Consider the following 6,277-nt stretch of genomic DNA (forward strand, 5'->3'; position numbering starts at 1 on the left):
TCCTTGTCCCTTTTCAGTAGGGGATTCCATAATGAGACGCATATTAGAGAGGGTCTCACCTTTGATGTATACAGGGGCGTTTGTTATCCTGCTTGTGTGTGCGTGTGTGTGTGTGTGTGTGTGTGTGTGTGTGTGTGTGTGTGTGTGTGTGTGTGTGTGTGTGTGTGTGTGTGTGTGTGTGTGTGTGTGTGTGTGTGTGTGTGTGTGTGTGTGTGTGTGTGTGTGTGTGTGTGTGTGTGTGTGTGTGTGTGTGTGTGTGTGTGTGTGTGTGTGTGTGCGTGTGTGGGTTTTCAATTAGGTAAGCGCACGATTTCTCAACAAATAATTGCAAGTTTGAATATTTATCAGTAGTGGCAAGCACAGTGGCGGGATATCCCGGGATCACAAGGACAAACCTTCGCATTTCTGGGAGTTAAAAAATGTTGGCTCGTTCCTACGCCCCTGACCACGTTTACTCTGGTGACTGGAGCGAGGGTTCGTTGGTTGTGCGTAGTCATTACCCTGCTGAAGGACTCTATAAAAGCCGGGACCTCTAAGCGGAGGTCAGTTATCCCTGCGCTGGTCTCTGCAACCATGGTAAGACCTCCTCCTCCACCTACTACACCTCTTCCTTCAGCAGCATTGGTATGCCTGGTAGTCGCATACCACCTTACTCTCCCTACAAGAGATTTTTGCCTGCTGGTTCTTCTCATTGATCCCTTCGGTAAAATGTGAATTTTAATGGGAAAGATATCCTCATAGAAAATCATGATACAAAGGCAACAACTAGCGCTCTCGTGCTGAAAACAAATCACGGTAATACTCTGAAGACGTATGATATACTATGATGTGTATTAAGCATGTTGTTTGCTATTGTATTTCCTTACTGCCTATTAATCAAGAAGTGTTGCCTTAGATTATCCATAGATTTTACTTCTTAACTACACACTGTTAAGAACAAACATTCATATTGTGACAAATATTACTTAAATGAATTTATATGAATAAAAATAAATGAATACTGAGTTGACCAGACCACACACTAGAAGGTGAGGGGACGACGACGTTTCGGTCCGTTCTGGACCATTCTCAAGTCGATTGTGAGATTATTATTTTTTTATATATAGGTCTGGTCTATAGAGTCTATAAGGTCTAGGACCTTATATATATAGGTCTGGTCTATAGAGTCTATAAAGTCTAGGACCTTATATATATAGGTCTGGTCAACATACTTCAGCCACGTTATTGTGACTCATCGCCTTCATATGAATACTGAGCATTGTAAATTACAAACCTAAATTTTTATGGAAACTTTACCTGTGCATCTGTAACCTGAGCGAATCTGTCGATACGGATGATAATTTAATAATTCTTTTCAACAGCGTATGTTGGTGCTGATAACATTGAAAATATTAGGTAAAAGAAAGAACTGTTTATTGAGTAACCCTCTTTGAGAAAAGTTATCTAAGGCCTTTTATAAAATTTTCTGAAATCTGACATGTTGGACACATAAAGATGCTTGAAAAACGTTTTGGGTCACTTCAAGCTAGTCTAATAAAAGGGCCAACACGCTTAACAGAGATTTTAAAGGTTCTTAAATCCAGCTTTGTGTAGCATTCTTCTCTGATCCAGAGGTACATATTACACTGTAACCCTCAGTCCGGATATATATAGTGTTCTCCTTCTTTGAGCATCTTTCACAGACCTGATTAAGCTGAATGTCAATCTTTTACTCGTTGATGGAATATTTGTGTTTGAGGATCAATATTAAATCCTCTGAAAATTACAGGCCAAAGTACCGCCGTAAGTACTTTTTCTGGACAGAGAATTTTACTTCTGTGCACAAAGCACAATATATTATATATTACAATTTCATACTACCGTTTCTGCTTTCCATACCCACAGATCAAGACATTATCTTTAAATATATATTTTATATATACCATTTAACAAATTTTCTGAACAGAGAATTTTACTTCAGTGCACAATAGCACAATATATTATATATTACAATGTCATACAACCGTTTCTGCTTTCCATACCCACAGACCAAGACATTATCTTTAAATATATATTTTATATATACCATTAAACAAATTTAGATGCTTCCGTTTGGGATTATATCTTAGGTATATTGTTAGGTGTCCACCAATAGTGATACGTTTTCCTCTTATTTAAGCATATACACAATCGTTATATTGTGTGAATATATGGTAGAAGATATTAAGCTCCCCTCCCCCTCCACCAAAACGTTAAAGGTAGACAGTTATTGTATCTGTCGAGTTACAACTCATATCTTTGACCCAGAAGCCTTGGTCACTCTCTGCAAATAGCGTTAAGAATGCATATTTACACACCGCCACACCGACAGAACTCATGATTTTCTCTCCTGTTGCCTGCAGAAGTGGAACGTCCTTATCATCATGGTCTTGATGGCTATCCTGGCGGCCTATGTTGAAGCGAAGGCGTGCTGTCGTCACCACCACCGTGGCGGCGGCGGAGGATTTGGTGGCGGCGGAGGCTTCGGAGGGGGAGGTGAGTATATATATATATATATATAAATATATATATATTATATATATAAATATATATAGTATGAAATTTGATCAAAGACTGAGCATGCTCTTTTTGCACACAAAAACTTATTACAATACTATTAAATTATCTATGTTTTCAGGATTTGGAGGTGGATTTGGAGGTGGCGGAGGTAAGTTAAAGTATTTGTTCACTATATATCATTACTCATACTGTCTCGTCTGGTTGTTAGTCGGTGTAGCGCATCTCAAGTAGGGGATTTGCCTAATTTCGCAACCAGTTGTTAATTTGGACTTGCTCTTGTGTTCGCCATCTGCTATAAGTCTTTATATATCTTGTAAATAATTTATTGATATTGGTAGAATATCTTATGAACATGAGCTTTTTCACAAGGCATTTTATAGAGAAGGTTTTAAGAAGTCATTTAAGACTTCTTCATATGCGCCTCACTCCGGTTCCCACAACATATCTTGCATGGCTAGTGACGAAGGGGGAAAGTCCCTCAGAGTAGGGAAAACTCTTAGAGAAGGGCAAAACCCTTACAAATAGAAATCTGGAAGAGGACAGAAGTAAAACTGTAAGGGAGGGAGGGAATTATCAAGGGAAAGCACCTAACCATTATGACTATATATAGCACTTGGAAGGGGGCGGGATAAGGATTTGGGATGGGACGGTGGGAATGAATGGTCCCCAACGACTTGGACGGTCGGGGATTGAACGCCGACCTGCATGAGGTGAGACCGTCGCTCTACCGTCCAGCCCAAGTGGATGGAAAAAAAAACACTTGGGCTGGACGGTAGAGCAACGGTCTCCACTCATGCAGATCGGCGTTCAATCCCCGACCGTCCAAATCGTTGGGCACCATTCCTTCACACCGTCCCATCCCAAATCCTTATCCCGACCCCTTCCAAGAGCTCTACTATAAGGGAATATACGGAAAATTGTTTCCTTATTAAGTCCATGGCATAAATGATTGTTGGTATTACGCCCTTCCTCATAGAAGGGCGTAATACTTTAACTGTTGTGGAAAGTATCGATCATGCTCCCAAATTGTTTCTAAACCCTTTACAGTAGCACAGCCAAGTGCCTTAGTAGCTGTCAATTGTTCAATTCATATTTTCCAGTATGTTTCTTCGTCCTGCTTAGACATCTGCCACCCACCTATATGAGTGAAGGGTTTTCAGTCTGACCGAGGGCTGTTTCTTAGGATAATACGGAGAGGAAGAAAATAGCCACTCTAAGAGAAGCTGGTGCATGTATCACAGTCATTGATGAGGGATGGGTACTCCTTTTTGGTGAGAGTAAAGAGAGTGGTAATGTGACTCTCAGGTGTTCAATCCTAAGTGCTTCAGTGTACTGTACCGGGGGGGGGGGGGGGGTGTTTCGATTGGTATTTAGATAAGCGCATGTGGCATTATTGACCAAGACTTTTTGCTAATTTTTGATTTGCCCATTTTTCATTCTGCTTTTATTTTACAGGCTGGGGCAAGTAACTGCAAGGAGCCTCTAACGAATACCAGACCCCCCCAACCTGTCCAATGGCAAACACCTTATTACCTTTCCTGTCTGATGGAGAACACCTCATGACATCCCATTCTGATTGGAAACAAATACTGATCATCCTGGGTGATGGAGCACAACTCACACCTCTGTCTGACAGAGACCTTCTCACCACCTACAACTCTCGCATTTACACCAAAACCTGACAAATGATTATTTCCATTTTCTTTTGTTTCTAGTGCTGTCATCACATGACAACTCTCTTCTCCGAAACTGTCACTAGTTATGGAGAAGAAATGTTTAAATTTGTTAAACATTTTCGTAATAAATTGCTTGTCTCCTAGGAGGGCGTTTTATAATCTTCTCAGTAATTATAATCATGACCTTTATGCTTAACAAAACTGTAAATATGTAACAGATATAAGGAATCGATTGGTTTACCGACAGCATGTCTCCAGTTCCACGTTCATTATTATCCACTCACAAAACTCCACATATTGACTGCATGTCTTACTTCATGAAAGAGTTTGTCAGTTCGTCACTTTGCTAGTGATTATATCAGCCCCCATACTGGGGGTTACCATGTTATTATTCTGAATATAAACTGTACAAATTCATAGTAACATTCATTTAATATCAGATTATAAATGAATACTGAAACAATTTCACAAATTTACTACTTGCATTGTTATTCAGTTGGAGCCACCAACTATATACGAAACTACTTAAGGAAATAATAAATAATGTTAAAAAACTTGTTTATGTTAGTATTACCTGCCATCTATGAAGAATATAAAACTATTCTTGGATTACAATCCATTTCTATTTTTGGATGCACGTTGTACTTAGATAATTTACACTTTTTATAACAAAAAAACAATATGCAACGTACAACCGTCTTCACATATTTCCATGTTTTTTTCCTTTACATATTACTAATAATATATATCGTATAATTAAGAAAGGTCAAATAACATGTAGAGCTCATTATGTAAAATTTATTGCACGGAACTACACTGTGTAGGTTGCAACATCCAGGAAACAGTGTTTGGAGGTGTTCCTATTGCACGGCGAGGAACGAGGACTCTAGATCGTTACTTGCCATATCCTGCGGGGAAAGTTTTACTGTGAAAAATTACAATTAACATCACAATGAGGCTATGCCTATGCGTAATAAAAAAGATTCTCATGATAATTAACTAATATTTTTACAACCTATCAGCCAAAAATTAGAGTAGCAAATGCTACTGTGGATGGAACAACACATAATAATTGTTATACGCAAAATATTCTTTTTTTTTCACAACTGATTTGTTGAAAACGACGGTTAAGCTTATTCTTTCGAAGGACTAGTATAGTATTTATATTTTCTAAACTAATACTTATAATGTGTATATTTGGCTTCGATTGTTAATTTAGGCCTAGAACAAGTTAGGTTTGAATGATTAAGTTGTTGCACATTTCGTTATGCACTTTAGTATACAATACAATATTATAGTTTGATTTTTTCTGGATGTAACAGTCCATATTGTGAACATTTCATCCATAGTAGCAGAATTCAGAGATAACACCATCAATGAAGTTCAAGAAATGTGTTAGTACTTCATTCATAAAGATATACTGCCAGGAATCTTAGCGAAGTATACAAAATATGCTTACTGTATGTGCAGCCTGCACATGACTATAAAGCTGCCCTCAGTTGGTGTGGAGCAAAACTAGTAACTGTGTGACCATAGATGTAAAGTGCCTTGTATAGTGACTGTTGTGAGCCTCTTGTTGAATCACTTGTGATATAAAAGATTATTGATATGTATATGCATTTTTGTAAATGATTGTATTTACTATACACATGTACAGTACATGTGTATATAACATTAACAATTGTGTAACTAACTTCAAAAGGGTGTCACTTGCTTAGCTAAATGAACTAAGGAGTTCCGTTCCTGAACCGATTATGTGCCTCAGTAACCCTTTCCACCACCGCCCATGGGATGGGTATGAGGTACATAATAACGAAAGAAATTTAATAGTCATAAAATGAACATTTTGAGAATTGGTTGCATTTTTATTATTTAACCGAAACAGACAAATGACACTTACCGCCACCAAAGCCTCCGCCACCACCACCGTGCCCTCTACCGCCGCCACCTCCGAAGCCGCCACCGAAGCCGCCCCCGCCACCATAGCCACCACCGCCGCCTCCGAAGCCGCCGCCACCAAAGCCGCCCTTGCCGCCTGATGACGTGTGTAAATACACATTATT

General features: G+C 39.0%; 1 long non-coding RNA gene across 3 annotated transcripts; it reads left to right on the forward strand.

Moving 5' to 3' along the window:
* Nucleotides 1-468: 468 nt before the first annotated feature.
* LOC123756992 (uncharacterized) lies at nucleotides 469-4,357 on the forward strand. Of its 3 annotated transcripts, none has more exons than XR_006772701.2 (4): nucleotides 469-576; nucleotides 2,382-2,514; nucleotides 2,657-2,686; nucleotides 3,994-4,357. It is a non-coding gene; the product is annotated as an uncharacterized lncRNA (long non-coding RNA). The 3 variants fall into 3 exon arrangements; XR_011229692.1 differs by lacking the exon at nucleotides 469-576 and adding an exon at nucleotides 686-703; XR_011229691.1 differs by lacking the exon at nucleotides 469-576 and adding an exon at nucleotides 777-795.
* Nucleotides 4,358-6,277: the final 1,920 nt, after the last annotated feature.

This window comes from Procambarus clarkii, chromosome 26 (assembly GCF_040958095.1).
Source record: "Procambarus clarkii isolate CNS0578487 chromosome 26, FALCON_Pclarkii_2.0, whole genome shotgun sequence".
NCBI lineage: Eukaryota > Metazoa > Arthropoda > Malacostraca > Decapoda > Cambaridae > Procambarus > Procambarus clarkii.